Genomic DNA, 25,266 nt, shown 5'->3' with positions numbered 1-25,266 from the left:
AGGTTTTTCACTTACCTGGGTAAAGGCTAGTGCTGTAAAAGTGTAGTCGTGTAAAGTTACTTCCCTGGTGGCTCAGACGGTAAAGCGTCTCTCTACAATGCGGGAGAACTGGGTTCAATCCCTGGGTCGGAAGATTCCCCGGAGAAGGAAATGGCAACCCACTCCAGGATTCTTGTCTGGAGAATCCCATGGACAGAGGAGCCCGGTGTCCATGGGGTCACAAAGAGTCGGACACGACTGAGTGACTTCACTTTCACTTTCACTTTAGTGCTATAAATGAAAATAAGGAATAGTGGAGATGTTTGTTTTTTAGAGTGGAAATGAGGGGTTGATGAATTTGGTTTCAATGTCATGGGCTTTGGATGCCTCTATGTGGATCTGTTGTTCAGTCGCTCAGTCGTGTCGGACTCTTTGTGACCCCATGGACTGCAGCACGCCAGGTTTCCCCATCCATTACCAACTCCTGGAGTTTACTCAGACTCACGTCCATCGAGTCAGTGATGCCATCCAACCATCTATCCTCTGTCGCCCCCTTCTCCTCCCGCCTTCAATCTTTCCTAGCATCAGGGCCTTTTCTAATGAGTTGGCTCTTCGCATCAGGTGGCCAAAGTATTGGACTTTCAGCTTCAGCATCAGTCCTTCCAATGAATATTCAGGACTAATTTCCTTTAGGATGGACTGGTTGGATCTCCTTGCAGTCTAAGGGACTCTAAAGAGTCTTCTCCCAACATCATAGTTTGAAAGCATCTGAGGGAGGTTGTCGATTATGTGTGTGGTGGGAAAGATTTTCAGGTTAGAGCAGATACAGAAGGCATGAAAAAGTAAAGCACCGGAGTGATTAAGAACAGACAACTCCTTAAAGAGGACATGGCTGATTCATGTTGATGTTTGGCAGAAACCGGCGCAATACTGTAAAGCAATTATCCTTCAATTAAAAATAAATAATTTTTTTTAAAAGGATTGCTTGCCTATAAAGAGAAAAAGACACTAGGTTAGTATTTGGGATCTCTTTTTAGAAGCATTTATTTTCTCAAGGGATAAGGCTGTCTGTCGGTTTGCAACCCTGAGAGGTCTGGAGATGAAATTAAACACTGACTCCCTTAAAAGAAGGACAAGAGAAAAAAAAAAGAAGGACAAGAGGAAGTAAGGGAAGAGGCGGATATCCAGATTGGTAGGTGGCAGTAAGTTTCAATAAGCAGGGAACGTACACGAGCGGAGACCTCTGCCTGTCAGAATCTTAACAGTTTGTACAGACACTTTCCTGAGGCTCAGTCACATACGGTTTCCCGATGGTCCCAACACCAGGTTATTCTCTGAAGGCTTGCATCCTTGAAAGCACTCAGTGCGGCAATGGTGAAGAGACAGCACATGCCGGGGCGGGGCTCCAGCTCCTGGGCCAGCCGGCGGTCACGTCCTCTCTGCGATGCCCTCCAAAATACCATGTCTGTGTAACAGGAGAGAGGCGAGGAAAGAAGGAATCCATTTTCAGTAGATTTATGAATAAGGAGAAAGTGAAAACGTTAGTCCCTTAGTCGTGTCCAACTCTTTGCAACCCCACGGACTGTAGCCCCCCAGGCTCCTCTGTCCATGGGTTTCTCCAGGCAAGAACACTGGAGTGGGTTGCCGTGCCCTCCTCCAGGGGTTTTTCCTGACCCAGGGATCAAATCCTGGTCTCCTGCATTGCAGGCAGATTCTATACTGTCTGAGCCACCAGGGAATCATGAATATGATGGGGCAAAGTTGAGTTGATTATTTTCTAAAGACTTTTATATTTTCTGTGAAATATATAGATAAACTCTTGAGAGAAAGAGAAAGAGAAATAACAGGAGGTAAGAGAGTCAACAAGAGAAATAAGAGAAACCTCGTAGGATTCCTGAGCCGGACTGAAGCCCCAGTTTAGCTTATGATGGTTTTAGTCCCCTCACATGTGTGTGTTTGCATCAACTCCACAGCTCACACGAGGTGGGCAGACCATCCACCTTGTTTCCTGAAAGGATTGGAAGGCAAGTTCAGGGAGGATGAGGTCTGAGTTTAGTATTGCAAAGCCAGGGAAATTCTGCGGGTGATGGTATCCAGAGTGTGCCTGAACGAGTTGTCAGCTGACTCCCTTGTGGCAAAACTGCTGTGTGGTTTGGGTCCTCAACGTTGACTCGGAATCGTCTAAGACCTCAGGCTTCCCCGGTGGCTCAGCAGTGAAGAATCCGCCTGCAATGCAGGAGACGTGGCTGCGACCACTGTGTCGGGAAGATCCCCTGGAGGAGGGCACGGCCACCCACTCCAGTGTTCTTGCCTGGAGAATCCCATGGGCAGAGGAGCCTGGCGGGCTGCAGTCCACGGGGTCACAAAGAGGTGGATATGACTGAAGCAACTGAGCAGGCATCAGGCAAGACACAAAAGCGCTGGAATGGAGATTGAGACCATGATCCCAAACCTGCAGTGAGTGAGGCAAGAAGTGCTGACGGCAGTAGCAAATGGGGTTTAAGTATGATTTTCAGTAGGACTCTCTGATCATTATGGAACAATAGAATTGAAGGGAGAAAATACAGTCTAGACGCTTTTTAGAGTTAGCACGCAAGGAGGGATTTATAACTGGAAAGGGGTCAAAGAGAACAATGTTCGAACTTTCACAGTAAGACTTGCTAAAGAAGACGTGATTTCTGGCACGTTCAGAAGTTTGTCATTGGCCCTCGCATGTTACTGTGATATGGCACAAAGGCTTCCTTCACTTCTTCACAGGTCAGGGGTTGTTTGGAAAAGAATAGGCGAATGGTGGGGTGAAAGTCATCAAGATACCCTTCCTTTTCCTGACTCCTGGTCTCCGCTGTGGTGTGGAGCAGCATTTGGAGTCATTGCAGTTACTGTTGATAATTCTGCCTGCTCTTTGTTGACATTTTACACAACAGAGTATGGAAGTCAGTTATGAATAGTAGTCACTGTCTTTTTCTTGTATTTTGATCAAAAAGACGTGCTGAACTGTCCTTGGACGCATGGACCTTGTGAAAGTGGTTTCAGATATCTCACCCTGCTAACTGAACGTGAAATGCGGGAACCAGTGGACGGTGTGGGAGGCTGCAGGAAGAGACACAGGCAGTTCTTGGCTAAATGTCAACTGGGAGAGGCTTCGAAATGCACTGCTTAACTGTGATTAACTAGTTGAGCACTTGATTTAATTAGCAGTTGCTCAATTAGAGAAGAATTTGGTGGGTAATTTTTTTTTTAATTTCCACAGCTTCATTTAGTGGGTAGATTGTATCTATTATAAAATGCATTTCCATGTAATACTGATTTCTTCAATTGCTTTTTCATAAAGAATTCTAGAATTAACACTTTGAAGAAAGTTCCATATTATGCACACTAATCTTTTAAAGAAATATAAACCAAACCATTCTGATGAGTTTGCAGAGTTGTCATGCGGTCTCTTTATTTACAATCATTAGAATTTATGCTGTTCTCAGAAATTATACCTTATTACATGGCTAATTTTTATGCCATAATTAAATGTAATTTATCAAATAGAAATAAAGACAAAACCAGTAATCAGAGACTCTTCCTTCATTCATAGATATTCAGTGAAGGTGTATCCTGTAGTGAGTTTACCGGTGTTTACTCTAGAACGAGCCGAATAAAATAGTCATCATTTTTCCTTTCATCGTCTGACGGAGCACTTGGAATTCATTTGCATAGCTATACAATGCAAGTCATTACCCTCATCACAGATCTGCTGTTATGCAACCAGCAGTGGAAAAAGGGAAGCTTTTGAAGAGGGACAAGATAAAGAAGATAGATTTCTTGTTGAATGAAAGAGTTCAAAGTTCCTTTTCCTTTCGAGCAACCTGTGTTAACATAGAGTTCGTGTGATCTCAGGTTTGGCCAAATCTCCAGGAAGACAGTTTCTACACAGCAAAGTGAGGAAGACTTCAGAGAGGCCTGACTTACAAAGGAGACAGCTGTAATGTGTCCGATCTGCATCCAAAGTGATAAAGAGATTAAAGTGGAGAGATAAGGTAAGTGGAAGATAAAGGATTTCTTCAGAGTTGGTGTGCTGTGCCCGTCCCCTCCCCAAGGTATGTGTGTGCACAGGAGCATGGATGTGTGTGTTGGGATGGTGAACTGTTTACTAATTCTCATCCTATTCTTCAAATCTGTTGAGAGGCGCTGCATGAAAACCTCCTGAAGATCCAGATACATGTATCTGTGGTTTGGAGAACATAGAAGCTGAGGCGGGGGATGCCTCTGCCATGCTCAGTCACTTGGTCGTATTAGACCGTGCGACCCCATGGACTCCAGGCTCCTCTGTCCATGAGATTCTCCAGGCAAGAATATTGGACTGGGTTGCCATCACTCCCTTTTCCAGGGGGTCTTCCCAACCCAGGGATTGAACCTGGGTCTCCAGCATTGCAGGCAGATTCTTTACCGTCTGAGCCATAGGGAGGCCCAAGTTCAGGATAGGGAAGCATCAGTTCCCCAACTCTCATCCCCCACCTCCATCCCTTTTCCACTCTTGACTTTCTGCAGTAATGGTCTCTCTTAATCCATTTATTGTGATTAGCAACATGGACATTCAGGTCAACACACCTGGAATAGAGTTTTGACTCCACCCTGGATTGACCCATGAGAAGTTGCAGTTTACTGAAACCCGTAGGCTTCTGTTTTATCATCTGCAAAATGGAGAGAAGTATAGTACTGACTTTACACTTACTATGACAAACCGACGCATGTCAAGTCATGAGCTCAGTGCCTGAAACCCAGAACTAAATAGATGTTAGCTGTTCTAGAATATGGGCTTCCCAGGTGGCACTGGTAGTAACGAACCCGCCTGCCAATTCAGGAGATGTGAGAGATGCGGGTTCGATCCTTGAGTTGGGACGATCCCCCGGAGGAGGGCATGGCACCCCACTCCAGTGTTCTTGCCTGGAGAATCCATGGACAGAGGAGCTGGGTGGGCTACAGTCCAGAGGGTCACAAAGAGTTGGACACAGCTGAAGCAACTTGGCCAAATACGTATTGAAAATGTGTGATACGGAGTGGGGAGTCTTTCATAGCCAGTCGTATCCATCATATGACTACTGAGTGGAGGACAGAAGAGGCTTGTGCATAAAGTCAGGGAAGTATTCTTGCTTAGGAATTGAGTTGGCAGGAATAGCTCTATGAAGCTACCAACCATTCTCACTTAAATGATTCGTGAAATGACCAGCTGCGTCAGATCTCTGGAACAATTATGGATCCTGGGCATTTGAATGGTGTCCCTTAAAGAGCCTTTCTCCAGAATCTTTCACTGAAAAATTTTCCAGTCAACCATTGTACTTTGGAGTCCAGGAGGGCTACGCCTTCAGCTTTGTCCTTTTCCTCACCATTGCTTTGACAATTCTGGGTCTTTCCCCTGGTTAATCTTTTCTGTTACCCTAAAAGAGTGGTGGTCTAGGACTTTCCAGGTGGTCCAGTGGTTAAGACTCTGTGCTTCCTGGGCAGGGGTTCAATCCCTGGTCAGGGAACTAAGATCCCACATGCAGCCAAAAAAAAAAAAAAACACACCAAGAAACAGAATGATATCATGATCTCAGTATATACTAGGAAATCATGGGTCAAAGAAGGTATATATCTTGCTTAAATTTGCATCACTAAGTAAGGAGCAGAAATAAACAGTGTCTCACTCTTTGCAGTATCGCATGACCTCTATGATTACTCATGTTCAGTTAATTTGTATTCCTTAAGTAGAGATGACCAAAACATGGACCTTCTTCTGGAAAAGGTAACATAATGACTTTTCAAAGGTACTCATAACTTTTCCTGAAATGAATTTTCCCAAGGCAAAGAGGAAGATATATTTTTTAAAAAAACCTAGAAAGAGAAATATAAATTTGGTTCACTTCATCTTGTGGCCTAGAGGTTACACTGGTGTATGTGTTTAATATTTAAACATATGGAACATAGTATTACCAGCTATAGAAATTCCAATATTCCCACACGTGGAAAGGAAAAAATGAGTTAACTGACTTCTATCATTAATCTGTTTTAGGGTATTTGGTAGACATTTCATCTAATATCAAATAAAAACAGTTGGCCCAATGAAGAGCCTTTTAAATCTTTAACTCCCAGTCAGTTTTTGTTTTTTGTTCCCCTCAAAATGTTGGTCTTAAGTTTCCATATACTAAAATGTTTCCAAATTTCATTTTTTGAGACATTATATCTTAGATCATTAAATATATTAGTCCTTACTGTTTTATCATTCAATATAGTTGTATAAATTTTGAGCAAAAATTTCAGATGCAGAGACACATTTAAATGGCATTTAAAAGTCAAACAAGAATATATCTTTGCCCTGGTTATATGCTCAAGGCAGGAAAATTAACACTGGGTATCAGATGTTTTTTCTCCAGAATTAACATGAGTTAATGGATTCGTATACTGCTTTTCAAAACTACAGCTAAATAAATAGTTATTGAAAGGACTGGATAATCTGTGTAATATTACACACAGGCCCCTGGAGGCTATAAATTACCTATAATTTTGTAGATCAAACTAAGTTTTGTTTTGTATGTTTGTTTTTTGCTTTTTAAAAGTTATATTACACACAGGCCCCTGGAGGCTATAAATTACCTATAATTTTGTAGATCGAACTAAGTTTTGTTTTGTATGTTTGTGTTTTGCTTTTTTTTGTTTGTTTGTTTTTGCCTCCTGTCAAACAAAATTACATTTCCTGAAATACAAGTGGAATTTTGAGTCGTAAATAAGCTTAGGTACAATCCAGAAATACACAGTATGAAAATATACTGAAACATATTTTATAACATATAAATTATTTTATGTCAGTTGTCATTTCTAATCTGTGTTTTTTGTACCTGAATTATACAGGCATTCACAACTGGTCAATTGCAAATATTCATGGAATAAACTGAGAATAAAATCTGGATGATATACCCCTGATGTGCACATTGTAAAATATTGTATTAGATAAATATCTGTCATATCCCTCCTTATCCTTTAGAATTTAGACTTCCTTAAGATATTACTATCTGTACTGTATTTTGAAAATATATTTTTGTGGCTCATATTTATTAAAATTTACTATGGTTGTTATTTTACTGTTTAGCATAAATAAGAAAGAATGTAAAAGAAAAAAATCTAGTGTTTTTATTGGTATCAGTATGTGCTTATATTATGTCCAGTTGAATTTATTAACCTTTATTTACATATTTTCTTTTTTCTTTTGCTAACTAAATATATAAATAAATTTCTATAATTTGCACTTAATTTTAAAATTATCTTTTCGCGTATTTTATTGATCAGAGCAATATAGGAATCGATGGTGATGGGGCATTATGAGAATACCAGTCTTCTGGGTTAGAGCTGACCTACTGCTGCTGCTAAGTCGCTTCAGTCGTGTCTGACTCTGTGTGACCCCGTGGACGGCAGCCCACCAGGCTCCCCGTCCCTGGGATTCTCCAGGCAAGAACACTGGAGTGGGTTGCCTTTGCCTTCTCCGATGCATGAAAGTGAAAATTGAAAGTGAAGTCACTCAGTCGTGTCTGACTCTGTGCGACCCCGTGGACGGCAGCCCACCAGGCTCCCCGTCCCTGGGATTCTCCAGGCAAGAACACTGGAGTGGGTTGCCTTTGCCTTCTCCGTCGAGCTGCCCATATTACATCAGAAAGCCACTGAGGAATCACATTTACATGTGAGTGTTTTCTTGAATTTGGGGGGCATATAGAGATACTGCTGTGGAGAGAAAGTAATTTCCACAGAGTTGTTTCAAACCAAGGTTTCACTTAGAAAGTCTTTTCCTCCAGATATTTAGGTTACTGTACTTACAGTGAAGAGTTCTTTCTTTTTCAATCCACATTTCAGTTTTAGCACATTTCCCCAGAAAAAGTGGGAGATTGGTGCAGTCTGACGTTGATTCCCCTGAGGATTTAGAAATCCTGTACACTAATGTCACCCCACTCCAGTGCTCTCGCCTGGAAAGTCCCGTGGACGCCTGGAGGAGCCTGGTGGGCTGCAGTCCATGGGGTCGCTAAGAGTTGGACACGACTGAGCGACTTCACTTTCACTTTTCACTCTTCACTTTCATGCATTGGAGAAGGAAACAGCAACTCACTCCAGTGTTCTTGCCTGGAGAATCCCAGGGACGGGGGAGCCTGGTGGGCTGCCGTCTATGGGGTTGCAGAGTCGGACACGACTGAAGTGACTTAGCAGCAGCAGCAGCAGCAGCAGCAGAGACTTAAAGCAGGGTGGATGGAGTCAGCTCTGTCTGAGTGAGGAGGCCTTCGAGGCCACTGGGTGCAGGTCAGTAGGTAAAGCTGGTTTCCTTCTCTCTTCTTCACCGCAAAGTCCAAAAGCAGGGCCCGCGCTTTTTGTCCTGGGGTCGGGGACGACTCGCCAGCCCACTGCTCTCAATCTGAGAACTTCAGCAGACAAGCCAGAGAAGAGCGGTCAGTGAAGACTGTCACGTTGCGAGTCACGGCTTCACGTTTATCACCCCGCTTGCTCTGAGGGCACAAAGCCCCCAGGAACCCGACTGGCTGTGATGGGCCCTGGAGACTTGTCTCCATCCTTGTGGATCCCTGTCTCCCCGCCTGCAGCCAAGGTTAAAACCACCCAGTGTTGATCATCGCATCCTCAAAGGCTGTCTAGAGAAGGTAAAAAATGTTCTCATAAGCAGTCTTGCAGGCAGGAAAAATATAGGTTTGAGGGACTGCTGGCTCGACCCGTTTGTGATATGGTTATAAAATGAGAACTGTGATTTTGTTTCTTATATATTTTACAGCAAGTAAAATGAGGGCGTGGAAGCCACTTGTGAAGCCTGTTCCAGGGGCAGGAGCCTTGCCCAGGTCCCCTGAGCTCAGGACGAGAGTGGGAATTACGTGTGCAAGAGCTCAATTGTGGCTTTAGAAGGCTAACTCACTCTTCCAGGTCAATTTCATCTGTGTGCTCTGATTGTTGTTATCATTCTTTGCTGGGCCCCTTCTGCTTTGAGCTTGTTTTATATAAAGGTCCTTACATTTGTTATTTTTTGAGTAACTGGGAAAATCCTTTGCCACAATTTTCAGCTGCTCCACAGCAAAACTTCCTTCTTTTGCTTTTCTGTTCTTGTTCCTTTCTTTTTATGTACTGGTAGCTTTCTTACATAGATCCTGCACTTGATCGTTCCTCATCTTGAAAAGACAGGAAATCTTTCCAGATCAGAAATTTGTGTGAGATCTGCGTGTGCATAGAGGTGCGTGTGTATTCACACATGTGCACGTCGGATTGAGGCTAAAGGAACTTTGCTCCGGAGTCGTTGTGTGGGTAGTCGGCTCTTTGTGCAGTTCAGCTCAAGATGCACAGTGCAGACTTGTCTCCCCTTTTCCTCCCCTAGGCTTCCCTGGTGGCTCAGACGGTAAAGCGCCTGCCTGGAATGCGGGAGACCCAGGTTCGATCCCTGGGTCAGGAAGATCCCCTGGAGAAGGAAATGACAACCCACTCCAGTACTCTTGCCTGGAGAATTCCATGGTTGGAGGAGCCCAATGGGCTACAGTCCATGGGGTCGCAAAGAGTCGGATGCAATTGAGCGACTTCACTTCACTTTGCTCTGCTGCAGCGAGGTTGGTTGTACATCAGGGCCTGTGGGACCTCTCCTTCAGGCCATTTTTTGGGCCAGAGCCTAATCACCTGGCATCCACCTGCTAATTTTGGTTGATACTGTTATTACAAAGTTATTACATTTTAGTATTATGAAGATAATGGTTTTTTTAATGGTTTGGTTGTAAGATATAACTGGGAATCACACAAGGTTAGAATGATGAGGCTGTAATTTTGTGAGGGGCCTGTATGTCAAAAACCAGGTCTCTAAAAACTCAGAAATAGTGTTTTCCGAATCAAGGTATACAGCTATAATAAAATTCTATATTTTTGGAAATGGAAAAAGAATACTGACTGTTTTTCCACTAAAGATAGCATAGGTTCCTATATGGAAATATGAAACTTCTCTAGCTAGTAAATAACAGAAAATGAATGACTTATGCTGTCGTAACTTTATTTTCTCAAATCATTTGTTTACATAGTAACCAATCAAATAGATCAGAAGTGTTTATGATGAAAAGTAAAAATTACTAGCCTCTTCTTTCCAAACCCCTGCCCACCCCCAGAGGCAGTCTTTTTAAAGGGTTGCGGTATTACCAACTTCTCAACTGGATGATGTGACCACGCCTCTATTTTTTTGCTTTACTAAATAAAATTATCTGCCTGTTGTTTAATGTACATTATAATTTTTATTGCACCTGTTATTTTCAGTCATGCTTCTGTAGGGCACAGCTAGATTGGAGGGTGGCCTTGAGAAGAATGGGTGTGAAGGAGTCAGAGTCAACAAGCACAGTCAGTTCTGTGGAGTGACTGCTCCAAATGGAGCTAGAAAAATGGACCTATAGTCAGAGCGGCATGTGCTGTAAGAAAGGTGTTTGTTTGTATTTTTTTCTTTGTGTGCGTGTATGCTCAGTCACTCAGTTGTGTCTGACTCTTTGCGACCCCAGGGACTGTAGCCCACCAGGCTCCTCTGTCCATGGTATTCTCCAGGTAAGAATACTGGAGTGGACTGCCATTTCCTCCTCCAGGGGATCTTCCCCACCCAGGGATCCAGCTCACGTCTCTTGTGTCTCCTGCATTGGCAGGCGGATGCTTTACCACTGTTTCACCTGGGGAACATCATTGCTTCTTTAGAACTAGAGAACTTACATGTTTGTAAGTCATTGGGAAAATGGAAAAGATGGAGCCATGCAGGGGAGGTAAGAAGGATCCAGAGCCATGTCCCCCGGAACAGAAGCCTGAGTGGGGTTTGCTGCAATAGCCGAGGGGCTGGCTTTAGACGCTTCACTGTTACAACAGCTCATCCATCTGAAGCATCAGAAGAAATACACAGGATTTTGGGGTTAGTTCCCTTGCATTCTTTCTGCTCTTTCCTTGTTATTTTTATTATAATTTGTTTCTATTGGTTGGCCTTTTAACTTCAAATGATACATTTATCATTCTGAATCTTTCCCCCATCTTATTTTTGTCTTCTTTACATCCCACATTACTTGCCTGTTATCAAGCTCTTAGTTTAGATATTTTGTCCTGAGGTCAGAACAAAATATTGCTAAGTCTTCTATGCTTTGGACACAGATTAAAAGTTCAAAACAATATGCCTAGCATACATTACCGTAACTCCTATTATCCCTTCACTCCAATTTGGATAGGTAGTTGTTTTCAGGGGGAAAAAAAATCACCTTTCAGATGTTCTCCATCATTAATATCTGGTTAGTCCACTAGATACAACCATCCTTTTTGCTTTCTTTTCCTCATTTTGTTGTATTTTGAACTGTGGTGTTGGAGAAGACTCTTGAGAGTCCCTTGGACTGCAAGGAGATCCAACCAGTCCATTCTGAAGGAGATCAGCCCTGGGATTTCTTTGGAAGGAATGATGCTAAAGCTGAAACTCCAGTACTTTGGCCACCTCATGTGAAGAGTTGAGTCATTAGAAAAGACTCTGATGCTGGGAGAGATTGGGGGCAGGAGAAGAAGGGGACAACAGAGGATGAGATGGCATCACTGACTCGATGGACATGAGTCTGAGTGAACTCCGGGAGTTGGTGATGGACAGGGAGGCCTGGCGTGCTGCAATTCATGGGTCGCAAAGAGTCGGACACGACTGAGCGACTGAACTGAACTGAGTATAGCCTCAAAATCTTTTAACAGGCACATTGTATCAACATCTCTAAACATGTCTTGTTTTCATATCTGCTTAGTAGCTTTTTAATGTTTGAAATTATAATTTTAAAATATCTTTCTCTTGAGAAAATTGAAGGCATTCTTTCAGTACCTTTGAGCATCTAGTGTTGCTGATGAAATATCTAATAATATGAGAAAAGCTAATATATGGTGCCAGAACTATTCTTAGCATTATCTCTCTCTGTCTGTACTGATATCTATGTGTGCATGCTAAGTCCCTCCAGTCGTATCTGACTCTTTGTGACTCTGTGGACTGTAGCCTGCCCAGCTCCTCTGTCCATGGGATTCTCCAGGCAAGAATACTAGAGTGGCTTGCCATGCCCTCCTCTAGGGAATCGCCCCTACCCAGGGATCAAACCCAGGTCTCATAAGTCTCATTGTCAGGCAGGATCTTTAACACTAGAGCCAGCTGGGAAGCCCACTTACATCTCCATATCAAATCTATGTGTATGTATTTATTTAATTCTTACAGTATCCCTATAAGATAACATCATTACATCCATTCTACAGAAAAGAAACTTGGGAACTGACAAGTCAAGTAACATTCTCAAGATCATGAATCTTGCAAGTAGCTGTGTCAGGACTCAAATCAGAATGTCTAAATTAAAAAAGTAAAAGACTTAATCACTGGGGTCTATGGCCTCTGGTCTGTGCCAGTTCATCTGTAATTTTCTTTTCTGTTCAGTGCAGTTCAGTTCAGTTGCTCAGTCGTGTCTGAATCTATCGACCCCTTGGACTGCAGCACACCAGGCTTCCTTGTCTATCAACAACTCTGGGAGGTGGCTCAAACTCTTGTCTATCGAGATGGTGATGCCATCCAACCATCTCATCCTCTATCATCCCCTTCTCCTCCCGCCTTGTCTTTCCCAGCATCAGGGTCTTTTCCAATGAGTCAGCTCTTCGCATCAGGTGGCCAAAGTATTGGACTTTCAGCTTCAGCATCAGTCCTTCCAATGAATATTCAGGACTTATTTCCTTTAGGATGGACTGGTTGGAGCTCCTTGCAGTCTAAGGGACTCTCAAGAGCCTTCTCCAGCACCACAGTTCAAAAGCACCAATTCTTCAGTGCTCAGCTTTCTTTATAGTCCAACTCGCATATCCATGCATGACTATTGGAAAACCCATAGGTATGACTGGATGGACCTTTGTTGACAAAGTAATGTCTCTGCTTTTCAATATGCTATCTATGTTGGTCATAGCTTTTCTTTCAAGGAGCTAGTGTCTTTTAATTTCATGGTTGCAGTCACCATCTGCACTGATTTTGGAGTCCAAGAAAATAAAGTCGGTCACAGTTTCCATTGTTTCTCCATCTATTTGCCATGAAGTGATGGGACCGGATGCCGTGATCTTAGTTTTCTGAATGTTGAGCTTAGCTAACGTTTTCACTGTCCTCTTTCACTTTCATCAAGAGGCTCTTTAGTTCCTCTTCACTTTCTGCCATAAGGGTGGTGTCATCTGCATATCTGAGGTTATTGATATTTCTCCAGGCAATCTTGATTCCAGCTTGTGCTTCATCCAGCCCAGCATTTCTCATGATGTACTCTGCATAGAAGTTAAATAAGCAGGGTGACAATATACAGCCTTGACATACTCCTTTTCCTATTTGGAACCAGTCTGTTGTTCCATGTCCAGTTCTAACTGTTGCTTCCTGACCTGCATACAGATTTCTCAGGAGGCAGATCAGGTAGTCTGGTATTCCCATCTCTTTCAGAATTTTCCACAGTTTATTGTGATCCACACAGTCAAAGGCTTTGGTGTAGTCAATAAAGCAGAAGTAGATGTTTTTCTGGAACCCTCTTGCTTTTTCGATGATCCAATGGATGTTGGCAATTTGATCTCTGGTTCTTCTGCCTTTTCTAAAACCAGCTTGAACATCTGGAAGTTCACGGTTCACATATTGCTGAAGCCTGGCTTGGAGAATTTTGAGCATTACTTTACTAGCGTGTGAGATGAGTGCAATTGTGCAGTAATTTGAGCATTCTTTGGCATTGCCTTTCTTCGGGCTTGGAATGAAAACTGACCTTTTCCAGTCCTGTGGCCACTGCTGAGTTTTCCACATTTGCTGGCATATTCAGTGCAGCACTTTCACAGCATCATCTTTTGGGTTTTGAAAGAGCTCCACTGGACTTCTATTACTTTGCTGCTGCTGCTGCTGCTGCTAAGTCACTTCAGTCGTATCCTACTCTGTGCGACCCCATAGATGGCAGCCCACCAGGCTCCCCTGTCCCTGGGATTCTCCAGACAAGAGTACTGGAGTGGGTTGCCATTTCCCTCTCCAATGCATGAAAGTGAAAAGTGAAAGTGAAGTCGCTCAGTCGTATCCAACTCTTAGCGACCCCATGGACCGCAGCCTCCCAGGCTCCTCCGTCCATAGGATTTTCCAGGCAAGAGTACTGGAGTGGGGTGCCATTGCCTTCTCCATCACCTCCACTAGCTTTGTTCATAGTGATGCTTCATAAGGCCTACTTGACTTCACATTCCAGGATGTCTGGCTCTAGGTGAGAAACCACACCATCATTGTTATGTGGGTAATGAAGATCTGTTTCTTATAGTTCTTCTGTGTATTTTTGCCACCTCTTCATAATATCTTCTGCTTCTGTTAGGTCCATACCACTTCTGTCCTTTATTGAGCCCATCTTTGCATGAAATGTTTCCTTGGTATCTCTAAATTTCTTGAAGAGATCTCTAGTCTTTCCCATTCTATTGTTTTCTTCTGTTTCTTTGCATTGATCACAGAGGAAGGCTTTCTTATCTCTCCTTGCTATTCTTTGGAACTCCACATTCAAATGGGTATATCTTTCCTTTTCTCCTTTGCGTTTTGCTTCTCTTATATTCACAGCTATTTCTAAGGCCTCCCCAGACAACCATTTTGCCTTTTCACATTTCTTTTTCTTGGAGATGGTCTTGATCCCTGCCTTTTGTACAATGTCATGAACCTCTGTCCATAGTTCTTCAGGCACTCTGTCTTTCAGATTTAATACCTTGAATCTATTTGTCACTTCCACTGTATAACTGTAAAGCATTTGATTTAGGTCATACCTGAATGGTCTAGTGGTTTTCCCTGCTTTTCTTCAATTTAAGTCTGAATTTGGCAATAAGGAGTTCATGATCTGAGCCACAGTCAGCTCCTGGTTTTGTTTTTGCTGACTGTATAGAGCTTTTCCATCTTTGGCTGCAAAGAATATAATCAATCTGATTTCGGTATTGACCATCTGGTGATGTCCACGTGTAGACTCTTCTCTTGTGTTGTTGGAAGAGGGTGTTTGCTATGACCAGTGCATTTTCTTGGCAGAACTCTATTAGCCTTTGCCCTGCTTCATTCTGTATTCCAAGGCTGAATTTCCCTGTTACCCCAGGTGTTTCTTGACTTCCTACTTTTGCATTCCAGTCCCCTATAATGAAAAGGACATCTTTTTTGGGTTAGTTCTAGAAGGTCTTGTAGGTCTTCATAGACCTGTTCAACTTCAGCTTCTTCAGCATTACTGGTTGGGGCATAGGCTTGGATTACCGTGATATTGAATGCTTTGCCTTAATGGTTACTTTTTCTGTTAAATAGCGTTTGCTCCTCCCTCCCCCTGGGATGTTTTTGCATCTTCTCTTTACACTAATAACTGGGCCCGCAATTTTGCAGTGCTTCTTCCAGTCGTGGGTCTTTTTGTTGCACACTGGGAAGGACCTTTGAAGTAAATGCTGATGCCTGTTCAGATCTGCGGAGTTCTTCCTACTGCTTTTCATCGTCATCGTTATGATCATCACCACCATCATTTTCCCCCTGTATTTGTTTTCTATTGCTATGTAATTTGTTACAAATGCGTATCTATTTACTATTTCATAGTTCTTTAGGTGAGAAGTTCAGGGGGGTTTGGCTGGCTTCTTCAGTTAGAGTCTCACAAAGTTGAAATTAAGGTGTTAGTAGGGCTGTGTGTTCTTCTTGGGGGGTTCATGGAAGAATCCGTTTTCTTGCTCATTCAGTTTGTTGGCAGAATTGAGTTCCTTGCGACTACAGAAACAGAGCCAGAGATGCAGAGAATGATGTATGAACACCAAGGGAGGACGTGGGTGGGGAGCGAAGAGTGGGATGAACTGGGAAGTTGAGATGGACACAGATGCACCAGTGATGCTCTGTATAAAATAGTTCACTAACTAGAGTCCACTCTACAGCTCAGGGAAGCCTGCTCAGCGCCCTGTGGTGACCTAAACGGGAAGGAAATCCAGTAAAGAGGGTATGGACAGCTGGTTCACTTTGCCATGCAGTGGAAACTAACACAACATTATAAAGCAACTGTATGCCAATACAAATCGGTTTTTAAAAAGAACTGGGGTCCCTGTTGCCTTGCTGACTGTCACCCAGGGTCAGCTCGCAGTTCCTACAGGCTGTGTGCGTTCCCTGGCACACGGCCCCGCTCCATCTTAAAAGCCGGCATGACCTCACTGATGCTTCCAGTCTCCTACTTCCTTATCTTTATCAGCCAAATTCTATGCTGTTAAAAGGCTCACCTGATTAAAATGAGTCTACCTAGACAATGCTCTCCTGATTAACTTAAAGGCAACTGACTGACTACATTTTTACAACTGCAAAATCCCCTTTGCCAGATAATGTAATATAATCACAGGTTCAATATCTTGTCATATATACCATTTTAAGGTCAATTTAAAAATTATTTCTGCCACAGCCACTCTCTATTTTCTGTTTCCTTCACTGATGTGTGTTGTGTGTTTTTGACTGGTTCTCTGTGTTATTTATCTTTTTTCTATGTTTTCCATGTTTCTGCCTTTTTCTTCTATATTTTAGGAGATTTCTTCTACTATACTTTCCATTTCACTCTCTTTTGGAGAAATTTCTTTTTTTCTAAGAGCTTTTCTTTTTATCTTTTAAGAAATGACATTTTGTTATTGTTTCATTGGTTTATGATGTAATAGTAACATAATTTTGAACTCATTAGTTACATAATTAAAGTTTTTAGAAGCTGCTTTCTGTGTTTTGAATTATTTCTGTCTTCTCTGTTGATCACTTTTACTGTTTTTACCTAAATTTTTAACTTTTCTATATTTAATATTTTATATGATGATTCTTAGTTATATGTTCATATTTGAGACAGCATTACTGAGAGGACTTGGTGGGTTTCTTTGACTTTTTTGAAGTAGGTTTATTTTCTTAGGTGACTGAGGATTTAACTGGAAGTGAGGATGAGACTAGATGGCTTATGTGTGTTGATAGACCTGGAAGCGGTCTGATAAACTGTGGGCCACACAAATATAAGAACAAGAGCTTTTGGAGGCTGCTTGCTTTAGACTCATACTTTGGTTTTCTCCAAACAGATTATTTCTTTTTTCTTTTTTTGGAGTATGCTATCAAACGTTATGCCCCAGGGGAAAGTCTGGCTGTCAGTGCAGAGATATTAGAAGAGAAATTATGCTGCTGATTGGCAAATTTATTTGTTGTAAACATTTTAAATCAATCTTCCTGTTTTTAATATTATTTCTCACTTTGGTTCTTTGTTGTACTGGTTGACTTCGAGACCAAATGCTTTCCAGGTTACCATCAGGTGAATATTTTCACAGCTACTTAGCACTATTTTTATGGCATGTTCTGGCCTGTAGTTTTAGCTCTTCTCTTTCATCTGTCAATCTGCTCACATATCCCTTAATCTTTGAAAAGTTTGTTGAAATATCTTTTATTCCTTGATGTACCTCTCATTATTGTCTCTAGTAGGAAGTTATTTATTTTATACTTCAGAATCTTTTCAGAGTAGTTGGAGGGATGGATAACACACAAATATATATTTCCAGCCTACCATCTTACACTGCAAGTGAAAATTATGGGTCTTTTTTAAACAGATAAATCGATGGGTTGTGTATTTTTTGAGTTTGCTGATTTCAGCATAGTAGTTAAGGACAGAAACTTAAATTTCAGTCTAAAACTAGATGTACCATTTTTACTATATACCAGCTACACCCCTGTTTAACTGAATACTTAACCAGTTACCCTAAGAATACAGTGGTTGAAACCAACTGAGACAACATAAGATGGACGTTCATCACAGAGTATATCCCGTGTTAGCACTTAGTGAGCTGTAATTGCAGCTTTTCTTGGGTGATGGGAACAGTAAAATGCTGACAGTTACCCAAAAAGATGGGTTATTTGATCTGTAGTGTTGGCATGATCATTAACATCATCAAATACTGATCGAAGAAGCTTTCAATGTCACGGGCAATAAGAATACAAAGATATGCTGATAAAAATTGTTTTCCTATAGTTGTAATTAAAAATAGTTGCTTCTTGTAACACGTATGTAGTATTTTTATGTTACAATGAGGACAAGATTTTTTTTGAGGAAATATTTCTGATTTTTATTTACCAGTTATTTTAATCAGATATTCTCAGGTTCTATGTTTTTTTCCTATGGATAAGTAGATATGTTTCTTATTTATATAGTTATTTTAAAGGAAACGCTGCTGAATATAACATATATCTGAAACACAAAAGTAGTTTTCAGTTTACATAATTATTTTTTAGGATATAAATTTTATAATATATTCAATGTTTTCTAATATGTATTGTATATTTAATGTAATCTAATTGCAATATATATATAATTATCTAATATATGTGTGTATGTGTGTGTGTGTGTGTGTGCATGTGTGTGTTAAGTCACATCAGTTTTGTCCAACTCTTTGCGACCCCATGGACTGTAGCCCACCAGGCTCCTCTGTCCATGGGATTCTCTAGGCAAGAATACTGGAGTGGGTTGCCCTGCTCCATTTATATATGTGTGTGTGTGTGTGTGTGTGTGTACATATACATGGACTTCCCTGGTAGCTCAGATGATAAAGAATCCACCTGCAATGCAGGAGACCCTAGTTCAATACCTGGATTGGGAAGATCCCCTGGAGAAGGAATAGGCTACCCACACCAGTATTCTTGGGCTTCCCTGGTGGCTCAGATGGTAAAGAATCTGCCTGCAATGTGGGAAATCTGGGTTTGATCCCTGGGTTGGAAAGATCCCCTGGAGAAGGGCATGGTAACCTACTCCAATATTCTTGCCTGGAGAATCCTCATGGACAGAGGAGCCTGGAAGGCTACAGTCCATGGGGTCACAAAGAGTCAGACACGACTGAGCGACTAAGCACAGCACAGCATATATATGTGTGTGTGTGTGTGTGTCTCTCTCTCTATATATATATCTCATATATATCTCCTATGCAAAAGGCCTTGTTGGTCACTATGTTTCTTCTCCATTATTCAGCCAAATATTAATTCTAATTATTGGTCTGGTGGTTGATTATTAGCTTTGAGAATAAGAACTTTGCTTCACTTTGAAAATTTAAGTCATTTATCATTATGTGGTTGGGACAACTCTGAGACGTCGTATGTTAAATTAAAAAACAAAAAACAAACAACAAAAAAACCCCACAGAAGTTCAGACTGAGTGTGCTCTGGTTAGGAAAAAGAGGGAGTTGTGAGCAGTTGCCAGTCGGTCATTTGGTTTCCATTTTCTCTATCAAAACCAACTCTGTTGTTATCTCCATTTACGTGAGCTCTGACTTTATTGTGAAATATTATCGTCTGTGCAATCACTTTGTGTTTAACGTTACTGACTTTGAGAACTTTTAGCTTTCGTCTAGAGAGCATGGACATATTCACACAATTTACCCACAAATAAAATATATGAATTTATAAACTGAAAATATAACATTGGACAAGCTTACTTGGTTTCTAACATTTGTCACATTTGACAACACTTTTTTTAGAATGTCTATTTTGAACTCCCAATTTTGGTTACTATACTACTTTTTTATTGTCTGTATTGCTTGATCTTCTTATACTCTCTGATTTTCTTCTAAATCAATATCCTTTTTTGGGGGGGAGGGACAATCACAATAATCACTGAGCTGCAGACTCTACAAACACAAATGACGACCATATTTGTATGTCCTTTATTTTCTAACTGGTGTGTTTCTCTGCCTCTAATATCTCAGCTCTATTCATCTAGCCACTCACCTATCTTCCATCTACCTATGGATCATCTGTCTTCCATCTGTCTATATATCTCTGTTCCTAGATGTTTTACCAGATAGGCCTGCCTGAAAATCCCAAGGGCTATCTAAAACTCACCACATTACAAACCAACACACCCATAGCCTTTCCTGCGCAAAATACTCTCTGCTGTTGTCCTACAGCATGAATCTGACACCAACAGCAACCCCGAAATCTGCTGCTTTTGTCAGTTAATAGTAGTACCAACAAACCAGTTTCCGTAACAACAAGCAAGTCAATCAAGGGTCTTCTCAATTTCTGATCTTTTTTTCCCATTTAACTTGTATTACTTTAAAAGTATTTTCAGAACTATCATAACTTGCTTTCTTCAAATTTATCACCAAATCATGTTGATTTTGATTGTATTTATTAGATATCTGATTCCATTTCTTTAGATATCTATGTGGGGCTTCCCGTGTCGCTCAGTCCATAAAGCATCTACCTGCAATGCAGGAACCTGGGTTTGATCCCTGGGTTTGGGAGATCCCCTGGAGAAGGGCATGGCAACCCCCTCCAGTATTCTCGCCTGGAGGATCCCATGGACAGAGCAGCCTGGCGGGCCATGGTTCATGGGGTTGCAAGTCAGACACAACTTAGCAGCATCTTTCTTTGCATTTCATTCTGAATTCACCTTTCCAAGTCTCTGTTATCTCGTTCATTCTTTAGTGGGTGTCTTTTCATTACTATATATTTGGTCTTGTTTTCTGAAAACCTTTATGGAGAGTCAGTTATGAGCCTGTCGCTCTGCCAGGGACCTACTCCGGGGAACAGCGGAGGAAGCGCTCCGCGCGGTGACGAGCAAGCGACAGCAGGAGAAGGTGCGGCCCGGACCCGTTGGCGCAGCTTCTCTCCCCCGGACGCTGCTCCCAGCGCTCATCCCCGCTCCGTGCCCAGTGCCTTCCAACCCGCACAGGGCCTGAGACACAGATATTGTTGTGTTAAAATTATTGAAAGACTTTAATTGCCTGTGGTGTTAAATCCAAATTCCCTCAAGCCCAGCCCTTTGCTTTCTTTGCCAGCATGAATTCTTTCCTACTCTTTCCTGTACTACAGAAAAAAACAAAAACCAAAGCACTTGCATTTCCCAACCAGATCTGAACAAAACAGCACCAAGTAAATGTGAAAATTGTCCGTTACTTATTGCTATCACTGCCTGTGCCCAATATACCTACCTTCTTGTCTTCCTAGCTCACCTTTCAAAACTCGTTTTGAGTAAAACCTCCTCCATGAAGGTGTCCTGAGTGAATGGGACTCTTTCTCAAGCCTCTGCCTTCCCTCTGCCTCAAGAAAACACTTCAATTATAGTACCTGTCAAAGTAAAATTCAGTCATCTTTTACCTGTTTGTTTATTTAACTAGGTTGAGTTTGTTCAAGTCAGAGCCTGGGATATTCAGGCCTGCTATTTCTGGCGTCCAACTCAATGCCCTGCATTTTAGGCATTTAATACAAGTTTGATGAATGGATAGATGGATGGGTGGGGAGATGAATGACAAAAGTTTGATTCTTTCTAAAAATAATTGCTTTGACTATACCATTAGTCTTGTTCTTATTTCAGTGCCAACAGTTTTGAGAGATTTCAATGACATGACTTTTCTGATCCTGGAAAAAAATTTCTATATTTTACAACGCCAACACAAAGAGCTAAAAAAAAATTCTCAAATTGTGCATTAGATTCTTTTACATTTTAAGATTTGAGGCATGGAGGGAGAAGCTAATGGAAATTCAAAGTAGATTTGAAGGACAACTCAGTACTTACCTGTAAATAAGAACATTCTGTTTATTTTCTTCTAGTTCAGTAAGGAAAAATACTCAACAACATGGGGGAAAATAGATCCTGCATTTTAGGTCACAACAAACAAAACTAATAAGCAGCAAACCGCAGAAACCTGTCAGCCGAAAGGAAGATGCAGCATTCATTTTCTAAACAATTCACTAGAGTGTCAACAGTCTGTCTGACAGAGGAAGAAATAAAACTTTAAAGATATATCTATTTTGCTGAATAAATCTTGAGCCATATCTCTAACATTACATAAATAATTTCTTGTTGAGATACATTCACTTTGAAATTTGAAAATTATCCTACTGTCGTGAATATTAATTCCTTTCCCACAATAGAATATTTGAGTGGATGTTACAGAAGACTTTCTAATGAGCTATGGTGATAGAAATAGTAAGGCACATGTAATTATTTTGATATCAGCGACCTGACTCTGGTGATAACAGAGGAAGTCATGAAAATGAAAATTGATTAGAATTATTGACAATAGATCGTGATTATCTGGGTCGTGAAGATCTTTTTTGTACAGTTCTTCTGTGTATTCTTGCCATCCTGGAATGTGAAGTCAAATGGGCCTTAGAAAGTATCACTATGAACAAAGCTAGTGAAGGTGATGGAATTCCAGTTGAGCTATTCCAAATCCTGAAAGATGATGCTGTGAAAGTGCTGCACTCAATATGCCAGCAAATTTGGAAAACTCAGCAGTGGCCACAGGACTGGAAAAGGTCAGTTTTCATTCCAATCCCAAAGAAAGGCAATGCCAAAGAATGCTCAAACTACCGCACAATTGCACTCATCTCACATGCTAGTAAAGTAATGCTCAAAATTCTCCAAGCCAGGCTTCAGCAATATGTGAACTGTGAACTTCATGATGTTCAAGCTGGTTTTAGAAAATGCAGAGGAACCAGAGATCAAATTGCCAACATCTGCTGGATCATGAAAAAAGCAAGAGAGTTCCAGAAAAACATCTATTTCTGCTTTATTGACTATGCCAAAGCCTTTGACTGTGTAGATCACAAGAAACTGTGGAAAATTCTGAAAGAGATGGGAATACCAGACCACCTGACATGCTTCTTGATAAATCTGTATGCAGGTCAGGAAGCAACAGTTAGAACTGGACATGGAACAACAGACTGGTTCCAAATAGGAAAAGGAGTATGTCAAGGCTATATATTGTCACCCTGCTTATTTAACTTATATGCAGAGTACATCATGAGAAACCCTGGACTGGAAGAAACACAAGCTGGAATCCAGATTGCCAGGAGAAATATCAATAACCTCAGATATGTAGATGACACCACCCTTATGGCAGAAAGTGAAGAGGAACTAAAGGGCCTCTTGATGAAAGTGAAAGAGAAGAGTGAAAAAGTTGGCTTAAAGCTCAACATTCAGAAAATAAGATCATGGCATCTGGCCCCATCACTTCATGGGAAATAGATGGGGAAACAGTGTCAGACTTTATTTTTCTGGGCTCCCAAATTACTGCAGATGGTGACTGCAGCCATGAAATTAAAAGACACTTACTCCTTGGAAGGAAAGTTATGACCAACCTAGATAGCATATTCAAAAGCAGAGACATTACTTGGCCAATAAAGGTCCATCTAGTCAAGGCTATGGTTTTTCCTGTGGTCATGTATGGATGTGAGAGTTGGACTGTGAAGAAGGCTGAGGGCCGAAGAATGGATGCTTTTGAACTGTGGTGTTGGAGAAGACTCTTGAGAGTCCCTTGGACTGCAAGGAGATCCAACCAGTCCATTCTGAAGGAGATCAACCCTGGGATTTCTTTGGAAGGAATGATGCTGAAGCTGAAACTCCAGTACTTTGGCCACCTGATGGGAAGAGTTGACTCATTGGCAAAGACTCTGATGCTGGGAGGGATTGGGGGCAGGAGGAGAAGGGGACGTCCGAGGATGAGATGGCTGGATGGCATCACTGACTCGATGGACGTGAGTCTGGGTGAACTCCGGGAGTTGGTGATGGACAGGGAGGCCTGGCGTGCTGCGATTCATGGCGTCGAAAAGAGTCGGACACGACTGAGCGACTGATCTGATCTGATCTGACAATAGATCAACTCATGTGATTATCCGTGCAACTTATTAAGAATGCTTGGGCTTTATTACAGAGATGATTAGATTAAAATTCAATGTAATCAGATTCTTATCATAGGCAGGGGTCTCCCAAAAGCAAATCGTCTGATTTAGGCACAGACTTGATTTAGATTTGGTTTAGGCACAGGTAGTTTATTTGATCCCAGAATGCTGCAGTGAAGCAATGGGGAAAGTGAGAGACAAGGAGGGAACGTGAGAGAGACAAGGCGGGAAAACCAGTTAAAGGTGGGATCTCGAGCTAGTTGGTAGGTAGTTTAAGCAACTAACTGGACTCAGACTTGCTGGGGGGTCCTTTGGGCAACCAGGTGGAATGAACCTCAGAGTTATCCTTCCAAAGAATGTGGGGCTAGGACATCACCCACTGACACTCTCGTCTCACTGCCTGAAGGTTGCTCTTGGAGATTTTATGTATATATATCTCCTTGTGCTTAAGTGCTGCGCCTGTAGAGTAAGAGGCTCTGAGAGCTTAAGGAGGGAAGCCCACAGTACACACAGGCTCTTCCTGCCACACTGTGGCTGAAGCTGGCTCTAGGGAGTGTGGTGTGGGCCCCCAGCAACGTCCGGCGTACATGTGCCTTTGCATTTAATTTATGATTTCTCCAGCAACTATTTGGTATGTAAAGATGTATTTTTTTGTAATGTTATTGCTCTAAGAGGTAGGAGATAACGTAAAGAGAATACCCTAGTATTTAAAAATCTTCAACATTTTGGAAAATGTTTTTGAAAAGTCGTAATGCACGAGTTAGATACGTGCTAGCATCCACTTGCTGCTACTACTGACTGGCTGGAGATAATTCTGCGTCATGTAATTGTGAGACATCGTTTCGGTGAGGTGCTTTCTAGTCATTCTTTTTTTTCTTTGAGTGGATCATGCTAACAAAAAGGAAGAAAGGACTTCTGACAGCTAGGAGAATATTTCTGCCATTCTCATCCCCTTGTAGGTAGAGCAGTCATCCTCTCGGGCCCTGGAAGAGCACTAATTTTCATTTTCAAGTTGTGTCTTAAATCCTCTATAGAGGATCTCATTATGCTTGTAAGTTATAAATTATAAAATTTTTCAACAAATATCTGTTTTGTAAGTCTTCAGCAAAATATATGTGAACAGAAGTTTCACTTGCGTTTATCTCAGATACTGTTCAAAGGAAATGATCTGCAGTCACATATTTAACCTTGATTAAAGCACTGTGAAGGCAGAGGCGTTGCTTCTTTATTGAGCAGATGACAAAGCAGGCGCAGTGAGGAAGGTCCCTATGAACTTCCTAAAGCTCAGAGAGATGGTAAATATTTGAATGAGGTTTTAGACCAGGCAGTGTGACCCTAGAATTGTGCTTGTAACAAAGCAAGTGGTAATATAAGAATTTATTTATTTTTAATTTTATTTTATTGAAGTATAGTTGATTTACAATGCTGTGCTAATTTCTGCGTTTTAGCAGATAAATTCAGTTATACATATGTTGCTGCTCAGTCACCCAGTTGTGCCCGACTCTTTGCCAGCCTGTTTTAGCAGATAAATTCAGTCATACATGTGTCGCTGCTCAGTCACCCAGTTGTGCCCGACTCTTTGCCACCATGGACTGCAGCGTGCCAGGTGTCCCTGTCCCTCC

The 25,266-nt window shown here is 41.6% G+C and overlaps 1 long non-coding RNA gene across 2 annotated transcripts in view; it reads left to right on the top strand.

Annotated features, from left to right (window-relative positions):
* The window catches only part of LOC113904466, a 45,078-nt gene that overhangs the window by 3,703 nt on the left and 16,109 nt on the right, over window positions 1-25,266 (top strand). For both annotated transcript variants that reach the window (XR_003514521.1, XR_003514520.1), the window contains exon 2: window positions 3,865-4,004. This is a non-coding gene — a long non-coding RNA (uncharacterized LOC113904466). The remainder of the gene's footprint in view (window positions 1-3,864; window positions 4,005-25,266) is intronic.

Source organism: Bos indicus x Bos taurus, chromosome 14 (genome assembly GCF_003369695.1).
Source record: "Bos indicus x Bos taurus breed Angus x Brahman F1 hybrid chromosome 14, Bos_hybrid_MaternalHap_v2.0, whole genome shotgun sequence".
Lineage (NCBI taxonomy): Eukaryota > Metazoa > Chordata > Mammalia > Artiodactyla > Bovidae > Bos > Bos indicus x Bos taurus.
The sequence above is the reverse complement of the archived record's forward strand: the minus strand, read 5'-3'. Positions and strand labels throughout refer to the sequence as shown.